The sequence below is a fragment of the Terrapene carolina genome, unplaced genomic scaffold, assembly GCF_002925995.2.
Source record: "Terrapene carolina triunguis isolate 2854851 unplaced genomic scaffold, T_m_triunguis-2.0 Scaffold21, whole genome shotgun sequence".
NCBI lineage: Eukaryota > Metazoa > Chordata > Testudines > Emydidae > Terrapene > Terrapene triunguis.
The window spans coordinates 37,994,884-38,014,230 of NW_020664372.1; the positions used below are offsets into that span (position 1 = coordinate 37,994,884).

A 19,347-nucleotide genomic window follows, 5' to 3' on the forward strand; every position below is an offset into this window, starting at 1 on the left:
GATTTACGCACTTTAAAATTGGCTCATAAAACCCAGCGAAACCCAGTGATGAGTCAACCTGGTGACATTCAGAACAAAAAGAGCTCTCAGCCACGCTTGTAGCTGTTTCCATCACTTCATGTGACTCAACAGACATTCCAGGCTTCAGAGTGGCACGCACAGAACAGTGACAATCCTGAAATCTAATTATATCGCTGGGTTCTCTTTCTGTGGAATCTAAACATTGTGATTTAATTGTTTCTATAGAGCTTTGAGACTGGCTATAGACATTTCTATTTAAGTGCAAATTAATTCAACACAGCCTCCCACCTAGCAGTGGTAGATTTGTTTAAGTAACCAGGCTTATAAAAAGGATGCATTCCAGGTGTTAGGACACGTCAAAAAGGCTAAAAGATATCGGATTTGAGCCTTTAACAATTATCTGTGTGAATAAAGTTACTCAGTGAGGAATCCCATTGAAAACTATTGCCTTAGATTACAAACTTCTCAGAATAGGGACTTTGTCACCCTATATATATATATGCAAAGTGTCATGCACTCCTTTAGTATTATGTAAGGAATAATGCATTTTAAATTTGAAATCTTAATTCCAAAAGCAGAGGGTTGTAAGCAATTTGAAATGTGTACTACTACTACCTGCTGATCCAAATCACACCAGATATTTCTTTGCAATCATTATAATGTAAAACAGGCATGTCAGTCTGCACAATAATGCCAGAACACTAACTTTATGGAGAAATGACTAGATAAAAATGTCTGGAAGAAAATACTCAAGTCTGAGTAGGAAATTCCAATGTATAATATACAGAATCTAAAACAAGGTGAAGAAATATTCTTATAAACAAAGGATACATTCAATTTATATTTGGATCATATCTGAAATCAAACAAAAATGAATTTAGCTATGTTACTATCAAAAGAAATATTTGGTTAATCAGTATGCTGTGCACTACCCTTTTTTAAAGTGAGTTCATAACCAGAGTTATTCTCAGTATAACAGCATTTAATATGCATTTCCTTGTCAAGTTTTCAAGGCTTTGATCAAAACCTACTTAATTATTCAATAAGGGAATTCTTTCTGTATGCAACAGTCTCTCTTCTGTACTGTACTTAACAGCTGTTATGTGTTAGTTTGCTCCTTTGTGATTTTTGTATCATCTTTTCCATTTACAACCAGTCAACACCGGATATACAATTGTGCTTTCAGTATTGTATATTTTCTGGACACATTGTAGCATGTTTTTTTTTTACTTTCACAAATATTTCCACAAATATACCTCACTATTGTGTATCAGCAATTCATACAGAATTAGAAATCTTGTTATATGAGATATAATAATTAAAAAATAGACCCTCGTATGATGTTTCTGTCATTTTTCTACATGTAAAGCCAGATCCTCCTTTGGTGTAAAATCAGATGGAACCAAACGGGTTTACACCAGCTGATCTATGGCTCTTAGACCTTTATTATTTTAAAGGGAACTTGTGGAAAAGACAAAAGTTGCCATACCATAACATTGTTACAGTTTGGCATGGAATGCCCTCTGGAGCCTAAGTAATTGACTTGACGCCACTTGATTACTGAAGAAAAAAATTATATTAGTCAATGGACCAAATTAATTCCTGGGGTAACTCCATTGATTACCAGGGATTAATTTCTCCAATTATGGACCTGACCCAAAGCTCAGGGAAGTCAGTGGATTTTGGATCAGGGCCTGTGTTTATCTAAATCCGCCCTCCGTGCAGGTCCTGGGTGACATATCATCTATAGCTGGTGAAAGCTTGAGGATGCTATTGGGTCTGATCTAAAGTCCATTGAAGTCAATGCACAGATTTTCCCATGGAAAGTCTTTCGATTGACTTCAGTGGTGTTTGGATGAGGCCCATTGCTTATAGTGGAGTGTTGGACGGCAACTAATAGCTCAGGCTATGAATCTGTCATGGAGGTCACAGAGTCCGTGATTTTATAAGACCTCCGTGACTTCTTGAAAATTCCAATAAGTCAGTCCTGGGCGGTGGAGCTCGGACTTCAGCGTCTACACTGAAGTGCTCCAGCAGCACAGCTTCAGGGGCTCCGGCTCTGGCTCTGGCTTCAGTAAATCTATGATGTGCTGTTTGTTGCCTGTGTCCTGTCCATGACTTTTAATAAAAATACCTGTGCCAAAATCGTAGCCTTACTAATAGATAATAATGTTGCCTGTCTATTCCCCCCCCCCACACCCTGAAATGTCGTGTGTACCACAGTATCCTGTACAAGATGTAGACCAAACACTGTAGTACTTCAATATGGTGTTTCGATCTCCGTTTTAAATGTTCTTTTTTATATTTTAAGTTTGCATTGTTATTCTAGCTCTTGAACAATGAAGCCTGTACAAGCACTTGTATTATGCAAAGCCCTGTCTTAAGTCCCAAAATGGTTTCTAGGGACAGGGAGTGCAACTCTGCTATCCCATATTAGAAACTTTCCTTAAACAAATGAATTTCGTTGGTCTCCATGTTTCACTGTGTTTTGAGGGTTTATATGCACATCCCAGCATCACAAGTGCCAGCACTCATAATGCATATCGCAGTGTGTGTCAGCAAATACCGATACTTAGAATCAATGGGTTCATTCATTAATTTAATGTCCACATGTCTTTTCTTAAACCCATTCAATTTTAATTCAAATGAATAGTTGCAGAGTATGGCTAAGACTATACAGACAAATGATGCATATAGATATGCAGAAAGTACATGAAGTTATGAAGACAAATGATGTAAGAATGGAAGTAACTCAAATATTAACAGATATTGCTAAAGGGAAGTCAGGGCATTATTTGGTTCAATAAATAATTTGTAAACAAGCAGCAGGGAGACAGGCACACAAAGAGCTTGGTATGATGTTTGGTGTTGCTATGCCGTAATTCCCTGGAAATCCAGGGGAATACAAATACAAAAGGTTCACCTGTGTATTAAATATATTACTGTAGTTCAAGAAGCTGTCTGGATCAAATGCTATCTTGTTTAACTCAGAGAATATACTGACTCAAGTTCAAGGTTATTGTGCAAAATCATTGCTCTTCAAGGATAGAATGCTCAAGGTTAGACTGAGCACAATATTCTGCCACTTTTTCAGGTGACAGACATTTTTAATATAAATCTAAAAAAGTAATTGAAAATATATTGCCGCCTGCTCTTTCAAAAACGATGGTGAAAGGAGATGAGCAATACCCTTCTCTTAGCAATCGTTTACTCTCTTCTTTCCACTCCAATCTGTTTTTTTTAAGGGTCTGACATATTGTCACCCTCCCTGTCGTGTGTCAATTGCAGCAGGAGGTAATTTTTCAGCTGAGCTGGTGCACACTGCATCATCAGGACTCGACAATGCGCTAGCATTTGTGTAAATATTCAAACGAGTGCCCCTCTTTACTGACATCTCCATGGCAAAGAGATCCCCCAGTGTTCTCTTTTCTAGTGCACACAACATTTGAAAGCAGGCACTGTGAGTACTATTTGATACTGCAATGTTTCCCAGCATTCTCTTTGTTAGCAGCAACAGCAATGGCCACTGGCAGAGATGAGGTTGGTGTATGTCTTAGCCCTAAAGGTAGTGGCTTTCATGTGCCTACATATAGTACTATGGTGATTGGTACTGGAGGAATACTGAGACAGCCAGTGAGAAGCCAGGTTTCTATTGTAGCTCACAGATACAAGGAGTTGCTGAGAGAGAGTCTCTTGGATTTCTGGTTTGGCCAATAACTAGTTGGTTAATGGATTTTATCACTGATATCTCCTACAGACAAGCTAACAGAACAGTAACTCTAAACTGTTATGCTGAAAGATGCTGATGGCTGCCATGAGGTGAGTCTCTGATCCAAAGACAATTGCAGACCTTGTTCAAGTCAACTGATCTGCACGCTCTCTTTCAGCCACAATGGAAAGTGCAGTTCAGCCCCTTTCTGCAGTAGAGACAGCTTGGAGGGACTTTCCAAGGCAAATGGCAGATCAGAGCTGGAACACTTGGGCTGAGGGGTTTCCCTGATTGCAAACACAAGGGCTGCGTGTGCTGCAGCCTGTGGATTAAAGCCAAGAAAAATCCACTAGAAAGCCCCGAGAAGCAGCTGTGAACCATGAGCCTGTGAGGGGCAGAGACAGCGCGTGGGGATTCCCGAGCAAGGAAACTGTCTGCTGCTGCTTTGTAAATAAACAAGATTACACCAAGAAGATACCTGACTTGGATCATCAATTTCTCATCCTAGCGGAAACCATGCTGTAAGGCACCAAATATTTGCTATCTCCTTGGGCCAAAGGGGCAATGTTATTTTAGTTGCATAACATACATGAGAAACACTTCACCTACCACCTAAAATTATTACCTATGTTATGACATTAATGGACATGCCTGTTTAGGTGAATGGGACTAAATATCTAAATATCTGTCCCAAACAGCCTTGGGAAGGTATTTAGGCACCTAAAGATACAAAGCAGCACCTAATGGGATCTTCCAAAGTACCTAGGTGCCCAAAGAGAGTTAGGAGCAGAGGCATTTTTGAAAATCCCACTAGGTGTCTCTATATCTTTAGGCACCTAAATACCTTTGCAGAGCTGGCCCTTCCTCTAAATGCACAGTTGGGATGTGTTTGTGTATATATATATATATACTTTCAGCAGTCTGTTTGTAATTTTATATATAATAGGTACAAAAAGAATGCTGAATGCCACCGGAATGCAGCTGCCTTTGGGGTGGAACACTACAGCTATTAAACAGAGAATTATATATGTTATATTCAGCTAAAATTGCAGAGATAATTTCAGTATCGCCAACCCCAAAGCACTCAAAAATCATAAGTCAGAACCTGAAAAATCATAATATTTGGCATAATAATGAGATTTTTTTAAAAAAAATTGGATTGTTTTATTTGCCTTCTGGGTTTGGAGCCTTTAGAACTCATGATTTCATGCTTTTCTCCACAACTATGAGGGCTAGAAACTTATCTTTTTAAAAAAAAAATGTAAGCTGAGAGTCTCATACAATCACATGACTCCAGAAGCTGGGGGTTTAAGAAAAGCACCAAATATCATGTGATTTAAGATAAAAATCATAGTATTTGGCAACAATTATTTAGTAGACAAACTGGAATTTGGCCAGAATTCCAGGGGATAACACTTTTCTTCTTGTAAAAAAACACCAGGGGATTTTTAATGACCTCATTTGATCAGGAACTTGGCAGCACAGCCAAGTGCCCCAATACTATGCAAGCATTATTTTCTGCTAATAAGGATTTTTACATAATATCCCAACTATATTGCCCCTGGAGCTAGTCTTAGGTTAAATGCCCTTGGCATTCCAAATTGCTTTCTGCAGCTAGTTCCAAGAAAACTGCAGGAGTCATGTTTTTCTTCCAAACAGAAGCAGCAAGAACATTTCAGTGATCAGTCAATTACTTCCAAAACATCTTGACTTTTATACTATTTGCTTCTCTGCTGCTACAGATATTTGCCTTATAGAAATGGGACCAAAACAAATCTCAGGTCCAAACACCTCAGCCTTGGGGAAAGTCTGTTTCTGTATAAACTGTGCATCGCAGCCTTGTCGCTTATCACTAACCGTGAGGTTTGTTGACCTTATTCCACAGTTCAGTTCACAACAGGCAGGATCAACAGCATTTCTTCTGCAATGTCCCATATGATAGTGTATTATTTTTCTGTCCATAGTCATCACTCAGCACTGGGGACTGTCAACTTTCTAAGCAATTTTCTTAGTGATTCTACAGTGATTAGGGTGGTTTTCTCTGCTTTGCCACTGCTCATGATTTTTTGAAACTTTTTTTGTCTGAGCTTGTCAGCTACAAACTGATGCTTATTCAAGCTTTTCAGTCCCAGCCTCCTTGTCCTCCTACATTTGTTGTTAATTCCTGGTACTGTGTTGTCCTACTTATGAAAGGAACTGTCTTGCCGTCATATTAAGCACAGTGGAAAGCATATTAGTCCAGCAACATTATCTGGCCACAACTGCTTCCTTTCATTAGCTAACACACCGTAAGAGGAGACAAATACATTCAACCTCTGAGCTCTGCTCCTCCTCCTGCACTATATCCAGTGTATTTTTACATAAACCTCGAGCAAATATAGCAGGTTAATGGGCCAGATTTAACAAGAGAGGAGATGGGGTTGGGGAGAATGCAACAGCTTTTGAATATGTCTTTTCACTGCAGAATGATTGTTTCCAAAGACTTATTCATTCATTGCTCTCTCTTCTATTCAGGCTGCTTCCACACAATTTTCTAAGTCCTCCTTTCTGAGCTATTTTTGTCTCCCACTTCAACATTTCCCACCCTTTATATCTATTTTACACACGCCACACATCCCTCCCCCACATTAAAAGAACATCATTAAGGCTCCAAAGTCTAGCACTCAAAAGTTAGGAAATGCCAGAATTAAGGTTGCCTATGCAACCTTAATTTGACCCTCCCATGTATATGCATTATGATACAGTCTTTAATTACATGAGCAGATACTATTCTTCCCCCAGGACCTCTGCCTCATTCAGTGTACAGGATGGATGGTGCGCATTAGTGAGCAGCTATTTAATGTTTTGTTTTCTCCTGGTTCAGTGTGTGGCTCCGTGGCTTATGTATAGTTCAGACCTCACTTTGAAGATGTAATGATTAACTTCCTCCTGGGCTTTTCTACGTGGGTCATTACAATTGTATCTGAGTGCTTCACAAACAATTATTTTATCTGTACAACACTCCTGGGGTTTGAGGGGTGATACTGGTCCCATTTTACAGATGGGACATGGAGGCACAGAGTGATTAAGGTCAAAAGTATGTGCTAATTTTGGGTGACTAATTTAAGATGCCTAGACCTGATTTTTCAGAGTCCTTTCATTGTATAGCACTTTATATGTTCACAACACAGTTCCCACTGACTTCAGTTGCTGTTGGGAGTGCTCCGCAGATGGGCAAATTGGACTCCAATGTCTCAGGTCAGGTACCAAGAAACTGAGGAACACAAAATTAGGATCACCTGTGAAAAGTCTGGCTTGACTGACTTGCCCAGCAATTACATAGGAGTTCTGTGGTAGAGGCAGGGGTAGAATCCAGCTCTCCAGGGCAGCATTCAACTGCTTTAACCGCGAGACCCTCCTTCTCTTCCTGCAGTCCCCTGCCTCATTCACTATCCACCTTCCAATATCTGCAACAAATGAGGCAGGGGTCATACCGTCGCATGGCATATACTAACCCCCCTACATGGGTCATTAGCAGGCTTGATACACCCTTTAGATCCAGCACACAGACTTCTGCCACTTGAGCTAATGATAGCAGTTGGAGGTTATCATCCTCTGGAGGGGGATGGGCAGGGCCGGCTCCAGGGTTTTTGCCGCCCCAAGCGGGGAAAAAAAAAAAAACACTATCGCGATCCGCGGCAGCTCCACTGCGCTGCTTTCTTCTTCGGCGGCAATTCGGCGGCAGGTCCTTCCCTCCGAGAGGGACAGGGACCCTCCGCCAAATTGCTGCCGAAGAGCCCTACATGCCGCCCCTTCCCCTAGGCCTCCCCAAGCACCTGCTTGCTCAGCTGGTGCCTGGAGCCGGCCCTGGGGATGGGCCATTTTGCCAGTGGGTTTCACAGATATTTGCTGACAGCAGAGGAATGGTGAGATACGGGGATCTTAGGTTCCATTCCAGGCTCTGGAGGAGAATGCTCACAGACTCTTCTATCCATTCCCTCAAAACTTGACCCCTTCTTCCCTGTCCCCTCCACCTGTCCCAGCTTTGGTTCTTCCTCAGTCCCACCCCTGGCTCCCAGTCCCATTCTCCTGACCTAGCCAGTACCAGTCTCCACCCCTCAAGCTTTTCAGTCCCAGCCTCCTTGTCCAGCCTCCTTGTCCAGCCTGTCCTAATCTTCTCACTGGACACAGTGTCCCAGTCCGTCCCTGACTTCCAGTCTCCTTGCCTCTGCTTCCAATCCTATTCTCCTTGCCCATTCAGTCCCAGTTTTCCCTTCCTGGCTCCTCATTCAATGTGTTTCTCTTCCCCTCACCAGCCTCCAGTTGCCCTTCCCCCACCCCCACCCCCACACATTTGCTGTCCCTACAGGCTCCCACTCTCCTCCCACCCCTGCTTCCCTGGTTCCCAGTCCCCCATCCCAACTCCCAGTCCCAGTCTCCCTCTCCTCCCCAACCCAGCTCCATGTCCCAGCCTACTTCCTGCACCCTCTCTTGTCCAGCTCTTGTCCCTTTTACATTTGTATCAGACAGTTTCCTCCTCCATGCTGCCTGGGGATCAGTAGGGCGGGCATTGAGAGCATAGGACAGACAGAAACCCTGCTCTCAATTCAAGTGCCCAGACCCAGCACAGCCTGCAGCAGCCCAGAGCTGCAAGTGTAGGGAAAGTCTGCTCAGCCCTGGGTTGAAGCTCAATGTGGATGGATTCTTTGAAGATTTTACCTACAAAGTTCTAGCAAGTTTCTACTGCATATGTGCAAACTGTGATTTTTCAAAGGATTATAGCTTGGCTAAATTTAGGCAAATTTTCACAGGGATGGCTAAAGGCACACCCCTGACATGAAGACCGCCCACCCCACCAGCCATATTTCCAGTCCCTGTTCCAGAGTATGGGAGCACTACAGCTGACCAAGAAAATGTTGCCAGAATTTTTAACACGGGCCAAACAACATATTTTCCCCAAGACTAATTCTCAGAAATGGCTGAATTGTTTTGGCTGAAATTTCCCATAAAGTTCAGCCTGAGGCATACACCCAGCATGGAAAATTTCAGCCTAAATAATTAAAGTTTGGCAAAATTGTAAGTAACTGAAAACAGGAGTTTATAGAAGGCAGGGTTGGGCAACCTAAATAATACATGATGTTACCAGCCCCAGCTCCAGCTCCAATGCTAAGATTCTGACTGTTAAGACATAACACATGTCTTTCTGACCCTCCCATCTGACCTTGTACTTCTCTTGAATTGCTTTGGTGCCATATTTATTGGTCCTGTTTTAAATCTATAAATTCTAGTCTCATAACTGCCCTCCCTAAATCTCTCTGTTAGAAGTCTGTGCCTTTTTTGCTTTGATGTTAGACTGTAGTCTATGTTTCTGATTTACAGTATATTTTGTTTCCAGAAGACTGCACTTTTTGTAGTTTTTCCTCCTTACTGCTGCCACATAAAAGATCATGACATCTTTAATCTTGCAGCATGAAATCCCACTGCACCAGGTTATGCTTAGATCCCAGCAAGTTCAATGTAGTGTTTACTAACCTGGCTGTACAGCACTGTATGGCTGCATAGTATAGAACCGTGAAAGAAGATTTTTGCCTGCCTTGTTAATTCTGGCCCCAATCTTATGTACATTTTTGTGCATACATCCCTTAAAACATAAAAGAGTAAGACCATGGAGTGCCACGTGTTCCCAAAGCTAAATCCCAGTGGGACGATGACAGATTTCTATAAAACTTGCAAAATATTACACTACAGAAATGTCACTCAAACAAACAGGCTCAGCTGTCAGCTCTTTGCTGCCATTTGGCCAGATTCTCTGGGGAGATGCGGGGTGGGGACCAGAACCAGTAGGCGAAACTGATCACAACTCAGAATTTCCGGTTTGTGGGAAATGTTGACATGTTGAAGCTTCTTTTCATTCTGATGTGGGATCAAAACAAAATATTTTTGAAATTTCCCACAAACCAAAATTTCTGGAAAATGTTGATTTGGGGGGAAAATTGGGAGGGGGGATTTCAAAGTTTTGTTTCAGATTTCAGACATTTCATTTCAAAATATCACTAGGAGCATAAAAATTGTGTGACGGTGTCAAAATGCTTCATTACCACACATCCACACACACATCCACGACACTCTGCGCTAGAAAAGCTCAGTGAGTAGAAGCTGCCCTTAATGATTTTAAAAATAAAACAAAAAGAGACGATTTCAATGATTATACAATGTCATCTTGTGACACGTCAGTAGTAGCAGTGCATAATATGCACTGCCATGTCATAAAATATTAAAAAAAATACAATTTGAAACAAGATTTCAAAATGCCAAAACAAAATTTCTAAATTTCCTAAACAAAAATGTTCCAAAATGAAAAGTTTTCATTTCAGTTTTTCCCCGTGTGATTTGCTGTAGAAATTGACGTGGTATTCTAAAACGTTCTGATGAAAATGGCATTTTCTGTTGGGGGAAAAAAAAGGTTCCACTACAATTTTCCAGCCAGCTCTACTCCCTGATTCTGTAGGCTGGTTCAGTTCTGACACACTTGTATCAGGAGGCCGGTCCCCTCCAGAAAGGGAATTCTCTGTTGGGCATTTGCAGGCTAGACTTGAACTGTGTACAGAAACTGACCCATTACATTTTTTCTTGTTTACTGAATAATCTAAAAGCATCAGCAAAATATTATTTTTTTAAAATGCCAGATTAAATGTTAGTCATGCTTCACACTCGCAGTAAAACTCTTTTAAGAACCTTTATAATAATCATTTTTTTATTCTTACCCATTATTAGTTCTTGCTACTAGTCACTACACATAAAGAGGACCCTGCAGTTGTACAGCCAAAGGAAAGACCATGAAAAGGGCAGGGAATCTTCATGCTGAAAATCATTGTTCTCCCATGTAGTTTTTCAATTAAATAATTTGTCTAGATGTGTTTTATCTGCAAAGTGCTAGGTTGAAAGGCTAGAAGCCGAAAGTTCTCTGGTCACCTGACAGATGCAGGATGGCCAGCGGGAGCATAAGCTTCCTCATCCCATCCTGCCAATGTGACCTAGAGGCGCCACCTTTACAGGGTGAGAGCATAGGGCAATCTCCATGGTCTTGCGTTCTCTGGCTTTGGGACATGCAGGGTGGAAGGGTCCCAGAGCTTGGGCTCCAACCCGAGCCCAGAAATCTACACAGCCCCACTGCCCAAGCCCTTCAAGCCTGAGTTGGCAGGCACAGGCCAGCCATGGGTTTTTCTTTGCTGTGTAGACATACCCCCGGGAACTGAACTGAGTTTATCAACTCATTTTATATAGCATTCAAACATCCAGCAGATCATAATCATTTATAGTTCCTACCCACTTGGGCTGAATTTGAACGAACAGGTGAAAGGATCCAAAGTCTGTTACCGTAACTCCTTGTTTTCTTTTTTGTTTTGATTATGCAAACGAGTGTTCATTTCATCAGCTTCCAGGCCTGGTGATCTTGATTTGCGTAACATTTAGTTTTCCTGCTATATCAGATCTTCTTATTGCATCTCACATCTGCGCCACTCCTTCCATTAGAGATCAGTGTCCTCAGTTCTTGTTATATTCCAACAATTCCTATAGCCCCTATAACCTCCCCAAATAAAAATCCTGTCATTCCACTAGTCTGTGTTGTCACCTAGTGTCCATCATAAAAGACACTGCCACATAATACATTACTACTAAAGATGCAATAGCTTTAAGTCTAATATGCAATAGCTGAGTCTTACTGAGAGTTGGGGTAATTGTTTGGAAAATGATACTTTGGTTGCATTGGTCTCTTTGTTTTCCATTTGTGTCCTGACTATTGTTCAGCTATATGGAAGCCAGTGAACACAAAGATAAGCTCTGTGGGGAGTTACTGTAACTTATAAAAATAGCATGAGCGTGGTAATAATTGCATGATAGAACAGGAGAGGCCCCCAAAGTGACATAAGTTTATTTTTGTTCAAGTAATAAGAGGGTTTGGAACCCATTCTCAAAGATGATCACTTTAAAAAAAAAATCTTTTCTTGCTGATTACCACAGATTTTCATGTCAAGGCTGTGACAGCGTGTGACATGTAATATAACTCGCTGTTGGGAATCACTTGTAAATTGGCGGCAATAAGATAGAATGCTTGAAACCTATTTTTCGTGAAAGGAAAATTGTGGGCGCACAAAGCACTCATTCTCTTCGAAGCACACCAAGGTCGAGTGGGATTGCAGTTCCCATAGGGCTACCCTAAGCTCTGTTGGTGGGGTTTACATGGGAGTTTTGCCATTGATTTCAATAGAGTCAGGATTTCACACTGAAATCATTTTATACTGAAATGTGTGAGATCAGTTTGTCCTTTCAAAAGAGACATGTCTATTAAAACAACCCAGCAAATTATATTATCAAAATGTATAACAACCATCTAATGGAGCTTTTCCATAGTAACAGTCTTGTCTGAGTCTTAATTTATTTTTTGCCTAATGTAAACTTGACTGAAGAGCTTAAAGAACCCTACAGAGAACGAAGAGAGAGAAAAGAAACAAACAGCTATTTTACCAAAGGAGGGTGTTTGAGTTGTAGGGCAGTGGTTCTTAACCAGGGGCCCGGGCCCCCTGGGGGGCCGTGAGCAGGTTTCAGAGGGTCTGCCAACCAGGACCAGTGTTAGACTCGCTGAGGCCTAGGGCAGACAGTCTAAGCCCTGCCACACAGGGCTGAAGCCCAGGGCCCTGAGTCCTGCCAGCTGGGGCTGAAGCAGAAGCTGAGCAGCTAAGCTTCACGGGGTGCCCTGTGGCGTGGGGCCTCGGGCAACTGTCCTGCTAGCTACTCCGCTTGCTATTCCTTAACGCCAGCTCTGGCTTTTATATGCAGAACAACAATTGTTGTGGCACAGGTGGGCCGTGGAGTTTTTATAGCATATTGTGGGGGGGGGGGGAAGGGGGCTCAGAAAGAAAAAAGTTGAGAACCCTTGTTGTAGGGGACATAGTTTAGTAAAGAAATCGCAGAGAGAAATTTCTGAAAAATCAATATTTTAACAACAGTTCTCAAAAAAATGTATCAAACAATGCACAACTACTGCATTTCTGTAAATTGCCATAATAATTTCAGTTCTAATCCAAATGAAAATATATCTGGGCTTTGGAGGTTCATAAACGGTGGAGGGTCTTTGATGCTGTGTGGACAGCAGGCTGACCACTTCATGTGAAAGGAAAGGTTCGTTTCCTGTAGAAGCCAAAAAATTAAACTACTCTGGTTATAATTGCAGAGCCACCCATAAGCCTGTTTTCTCAATGTTTGTAATAGACTCCACTAGCCACTGAAAGTTGTTCCAGCCCTAGATGGGAATTAATTAACCTGCAGGATAACTGTCCGACTCTAGACCAGTCTTCTGGCTGGCTAAACCAGTAAAAAAGCACACTAATAGCTGATGGGATACTTACTTGGTTATTTGATTAGCTACTGAGAGGTTCTTTTTCAAGTCCTCTTCTCCTTTCATGGTGGGGTTCTTTCATCTCTCAGTTGAACAGGAGATGTTCACAAATTAACCCATGATAGATAGAACTAAAACTCAAATCTGTTTAGGTTAACACACTCATATAAAACTGTTCTATTATTCATAGAGCTGAGCAAATTCTTTGTAAACAAAATACTGTATTAGACAAACGTTGCTCTTCTTTTCCTTCACAAATGATCTGTGAATAGTTTAAGTAATTTAGAGTAATGAATTCCAAAATATTAGTAAACAGTTTATTCAAACATATTTTGCAGCTGGATGAACAGATCTGTGTTGTGTTATTGACCACCTAAGTCGCATGGTATTGTTTCTGTTGGATAATTCCCAGCCCACTGAGTTTTCATGATGGCCACTGAGCACTTCTGGCATGAACATTCACACGAATGCAGATATGCCTGAGTTTTCACAACACTGTCTCTTTCTGTGCACACTCTAATGAACAACATTTTGTCCATATGCATGTTTGCAGAAAGTAACTAGAGGAAATGGTAAACACCATTGGAGGGTGTCTGCATTTTTACTGAAATGAATGTTCACAGATATTTTTTGCCATATTAACCCACCTCTGACTGTGAACAATATAGCCATAAACAATTACAATTATATTGCGGCATTTATTATTATACTTAATTATCTGTATTGTAATAGATGGTCTAGACAGTATTTGGTCCTGCCATGCGGGCAGGGGACTGGACTCGATGACCTCTCGAGGTCCCTTCCAGTCCTAGAATCTATGGATCTATGAATCTATAGTGTCCAAAGGCCCTAATTCCTAATACAAATTCAGACTCTGTTTGCTAGGTGTTGTACATACACATAGGAAGACCCCATCTCTGTTCTGAAAAGCTTACAGTCTCTGGCTATATGTGTTTTCAGGCTCAGAGCCTAATTTAAGACAAGATGTACGGAGTGACTGTGACAAGCATTAGGAGGGAAGGCAAGGGAGAAGGGCAACAGTAAAAACGTTGTGCATTTACACAGACTCACTATGTGCACAATGTGATTGTGCTGAATAACTTAAAAATATTCTAATTATTTTTATAAAAGTAAACTATCAGCTAAAACCAACTTCCCTTCAAACTAGACATCACTGATCAGCCAGTTTCTTGTAGAGGTCACAGCAGAAGTGGATCTTGAGGAGGGATCTGAAAGAGAAGAGGACACTGGCCTTTCAGATTGTTTCATAGACGGTCTTCTATACAGAAGAGATGCTGTAGAAGAAAGCAGGAGCAGAGGACTAACTGGCAGGTAAGGCTAGCATCACGCCAGAGCAGAGAGGCCGAGGAGCAATGTGAGGACAAGAGTGGGTGAGTCAGGAGTAGAGTTGTGTAGCTCTTGAAGATGAGGACAAGATACAAACAACTTACATTTTCCCTAAACCAAGTACAGCTTTGCTGCAGTGTCACCTTTCACCTATTGATGTTGAGAGGTGCATAGAGCCTCACAGCAACTGTTACAGTACTAACTGTGGAAACAGACATTTTAAAGAATAAAATGCAGTATATTTTAGGTTGCTGCAGTCCCACTGAGACCAAGTCTTGGATTCAGATATTGTGAATAATGAGCGTCATGGAGAGAATCATTAAGAAAGGGATAGATAGTAAGACAGAAAACAGCATATTGCCATTATATAAATCCATGGTATGCGCACAACTTGAATACTGCATGCAGATGTGGTTGTCCCATCTCAAAAAAGATATATTGGAATTAGAAAAGGTTCAGAAAAGGGCAACAAAAATGATTAGGGGTATGGAAAGGCTGACGTATGAGGAGAGATTAATAAGACTGGGACTTTTCAGCTTGGAAAAGAGACGATGAAGGGGGGATATAATAGAGGTCTATAAAAATCATGATAGTGTGGAGAAAGTAAATAAGGAAGTGTTATTTACTCCTTCTCATAACACAAGAACTAGTGGCCACCAAATGAAATTAATAGGCAGCAGGTTTAAAACAAAAGAAAGTATTTTTTCACACAATGCACAGCCAACTTGTGGAACTCCTTGCCAGAGGATGTTGTGAAGGCCAAGACTATAACAGGCTTCAAAAAAGAACTAGATAAATTCATGGAGCATAGGTCTGACTCCATGGCTATTAGCCAGGATGGGCAGGGATGGTGTCCCTAGCCTCTGTATGGCAGAAACTGGGAATGGGCGACAGGGGATGGATCACTTGATGATTACCTGTTCTGTTCATTCCCTCTGGGGCACCTGGCATTGGCCACTGTCGGAAGACAGGATACTGGGCTAGATGGACCTTTGGTCTGACCCAGTATGGCCATTCTTATGTTCTTAATCTGAGGTCCCTTTTTTAGTTGTCAGGGGTTCATCCTTGCCAAAATCCAGATTCCTGTGCTTACACACTATAGACTGTACTTTTACAGTCAAAGAGTCAGCGTCTCTCCTTAGCCAGTGCTTTCAAAGACTGCTGACAGACTTAAAATAATCAGTGTAGACACTTGTCCTTTGCATATCATCACTAGGAGATCAGTCAAGAAGACTAGTGTAGCCATTGTGCTGTCACACCCAGGCTGAAAGTTATGCTGAAGGGTATCAAGGAAATCTGAGGATGCCAAATAATAGAACAGTGGGGACAAGAAACTTAACTAGTTTGAAGATGCAGTTTGAAAAATTTATGAATGGGATTATATGACATGGTTGCCTGCAATATCAGGGAACTGATTTGATGACCTAGGAGGTCCCTTCCAGTCCTGTGGTCCTAAATTACACCAAAATTGCTTTGCCACCGAATTTGCAAGATGGTAAGTTCAGGTGGATCTTGAACTCTTAAGAGGGGTCATGAAATAGGTGCACTAAAAATAACAAATATCAGATGAAAGTGCAGTTCCCTTCAGATAATTATTCTATATATCATTAGGTTTTGTCAGTCATAAGTCATGTCTAGCACAGTGTGAAAGTGCCCCTAGCATTCAGCCTCTATGCAAGAAACCTTAGTATTTTTCAAGAAGAAATGTTTCCCCTTGTACCTCACGCTGCTAGATTAGTCATTCCCTTGTTTTGGAAGAAAGAAGCTAAGCTAAATCTTTTTGGATGGGTCTTTAAATATGTTTGCTAAAAATCTACTTTGCCCAGGAATGATAAGTGGCTGGGGAGAATTCTAATGCAAAAGCATAGCTGAACTGTTAAATGTTAGAATGAAAAGAACACACAGATAAAACTGTATGTTGAGTTGAGTAGAGACTTTTGAAAGATAACTGACCCACATACAAAGCTTTCCTGCCAACAGTGTATGGTGCTGCTTTCTCTGGTTTTGACTTTTGCTTTTAATTTGAATTTCAGACTAGAAGTCAGAAGGGGCTAAAATACCAGACATTAAAGGAGGCTCCATTAAATCAGTCCTGTCAATTAGTGCATTTCCAGTTATTGAGTGTAGAACAAAGATCTTCCATTTTGCCAAATAAATTAAAAGTTCAAATAGTCGAAAACTTACTTAAATATCAGTTGCTAATGCTGGCAAAACTATGTAAAATGAAAACTAAACCTCCCTCTTTCTGTAGAAAGATAAACATCTGAAATCCGTTAGTAAACTTAATACATTTCATGTCAAAAGTTCTCTGAAACCTCGGAAGTGTCTGTAGGAGAACCACTTCTTGACCTGCTACTGCAGTATCTCATTAATACACATTGCTCCTTCATTTTCTACATGGATCTGCTAATGTCCTTCTCTCATGCCAAAGGGCAAATAATGTTTTCTCACCACACACCCCAAACTTAAGAAAAGAGCATAAGGGAGGAGTCAGAGTTGTTTCTGCATGGTAAGGATTTCCCTAGCACTAAAAACCAGATTTTCATAAGAGCTCACCTCACAACAAGGTAACCAAATAGAGGCTCAGGGTGAAATTCTGGTCCCATTTAAGGTAATCCGCATTTTGCCATTGACTTCCATGAAGCCAGGGTTTCAGCTCGGATTTTCCAAACAGTTTGGTGCCTAGAAGCTCCCATTGACACCCTTATGATCAGATTGTCAAAGAGCTCAGTATCCAGTGTGCTGAGCGCCTTTGAAAATCTGGCTGTAAATTCATATGTGGCAGCCCACTCACTGCAGAAGATGAAGATTGCTTTCTTTGCAATATTTCCAAAAATATTGCTCCTTAATGTACTCTCCAATGCAGTGGATCAATACTCTCTGAAAGTCTGCCACTGATATACTGTATAAATATGTGACCTCTTTAAACACATTTTAAAGGAAAGCATAATACCAAGTAGGTGTGTGCTTAAAAAAATTAAAACAGACCAAGTTCTACACAGAGGTGTAATAAGGACAATTCTTTCCTGTGTCAAAACTTTAATGACACTGTATTAGTGCAGCAAAATTGTTCACACTATTTAAATGAGGCCCTTTATACTGTATAGGTAGATGTGAGAATGCAATTGAGCATTTAATTGATAAAATGAATATTTAACCCAGGCTTCTATTTTATCTTTGCATTTGACTACATGCCTCTAAATTTCAAACACAAACTAGAATGCATTAGTCCAACTTTTTAAGGCCAGGTCTACACTACTGACTTCTGCCAGCATAACTATATGTCTGAAGTCGGAGTCTGAAGAAGTACAATTTGCGACCGATACAGCTGTGCCAACACAAGCTGCTAGTGTAAATTCACTTACATCAGCAAAACTGCACCTTTGTTGGTATAATTTATTTTGCTTGGGGGTGGGTGGTTGGAATAAGCTATACCAGCAAAAACTCAGTTTTGTCAGTATAAGCCATAAGTACAGACATACTGAGATAGCCGTATCAGCAGAGTACTCCTAGCATAGGCGTGGCTGAAGTTTTCAACTTTGTCTATACAGGATCCAGGAACAAACATTTAAGGAGCGCAGACACTAGCCTTTCCAAACCTGTTAACTACCTCAAGCTAACTGGCAATCAATTGAGGTAAATAAACATAGTCCAGATAGAGCCATCAACTTACCTCTATGAATCATAGTAACAGCTTAGCTATCAAGACAAGTTTTCTTTTATTAAACATAAAACAAGCCTGGTTCCTTTTCAAACAGTTTAAATTACATTTTCAGTCATTGTGTATAGTAGTATATAAGACATCCTTTGGGATGTAACATAACACACCTACAAAAGTGCATTACTTCAACCCCAGTGTGTCCATGCTACAATAGGAGAAAACACTCAGCTTCCATATAAATAAAGGATTTTATTGTTCTTTTCTTGATGATTATCTAAAATTGAAGAATATATTGAGAAATGAGCAATGTTACTACCATCCACATGTCTAATATTCTTCAGTGGAATACTCACTGTACTGCAGCGGTAGTAGTTTTAGACATTTAGACACACACCAACAAACTAGTTTTCTGTGAGCAAAGAAAAATATTTACATTGCATGAATGTACAAATAATTGAAGACTAACCTGTTTCCCCTATGATACCTGTAGTTGTTGTCAGCACAATCCTAAGGTGTTACAGTAACGTTTCCTCCCAGTACTGTCTAAAGAACCCTGACATGGTTTTTGACTTTCCTCCCATTTCTACAGCAAACACATATTTTATCAGTTTACCTTTAAAATAATATGCTTCCTGTCTCCTTCCCAAATGCCTGGCCAGAAGAAATGACCTTTTCTGTCACGGAACAAGTTTCTCTTTATTTAAGCATTTCTTGACTTCTGAAAGTAGTGCAAGAAGTGAGCAGGCAGCAGAGGAAAAGGGTTCCAAATGCTGAGGCCACCTGACTGGTGAAGTAATATATGAAAGACACATTTATTCTATTGCTCATGAATTCCAGCCCCTTTGCTGAAAACTTCTACTAAGTATTCTGTGGACCAAGTGTGGAGAATCACATTTCTGCATAATCAGAAGGAGGCCTGACTGCCTGCAGAAGGATGATTGCAAGCAGATGTATCCCGGTGTTCTCATGTAAAAAGAATTCAGTTCTTTTGTGTAGGCTGTATGATGAGCAACAGATTTTAGGGAGTATTTCAATCTTTCTTAATTTCTTGCAGGTGTTAGAAGCAAGTATATTCTGGCTGAGTAGACGTGATCACTGCAAATGCCGTAGCCCTGTGTGTCTGAGTGATCTGGCCTCATTTACCCTAAGGCACACTCCTACCAGGCTTAGCAGAAGGAGCAGGGCATGACCTCCAGCAGTGCAGACCCTACTGTATGCAGTAAGGGATCAAAG

The 19,347-nt window shown here is 40.9% G+C and overlaps 1 protein-coding gene across 2 annotated transcripts in view; it reads right to left on the reverse strand.

The window, feature by feature from the left end:
* The window catches only part of ECRG4 (ECRG4 augurin precursor), a 26,518-nt gene extending 7,565 nt beyond the window's left edge, over positions 1 to 18,953 (reverse strand). Inside the window, exon 1 of one of the 2 annotated variants that reach the window (XM_024215286.3) lies at positions 18,581 to 18,674. The gene's annotated coding sequence lies outside the window, so the exon portion shown is untranslated. Of the gene's footprint in view, positions 1 to 18,580; positions 18,675 to 18,727 lie in introns of those variants that run through there. The other variant, XM_024215285.3, reaches the window with a different exon arrangement.
* Positions 18,954 to 19,347: the final 394 nt, after the last annotated feature.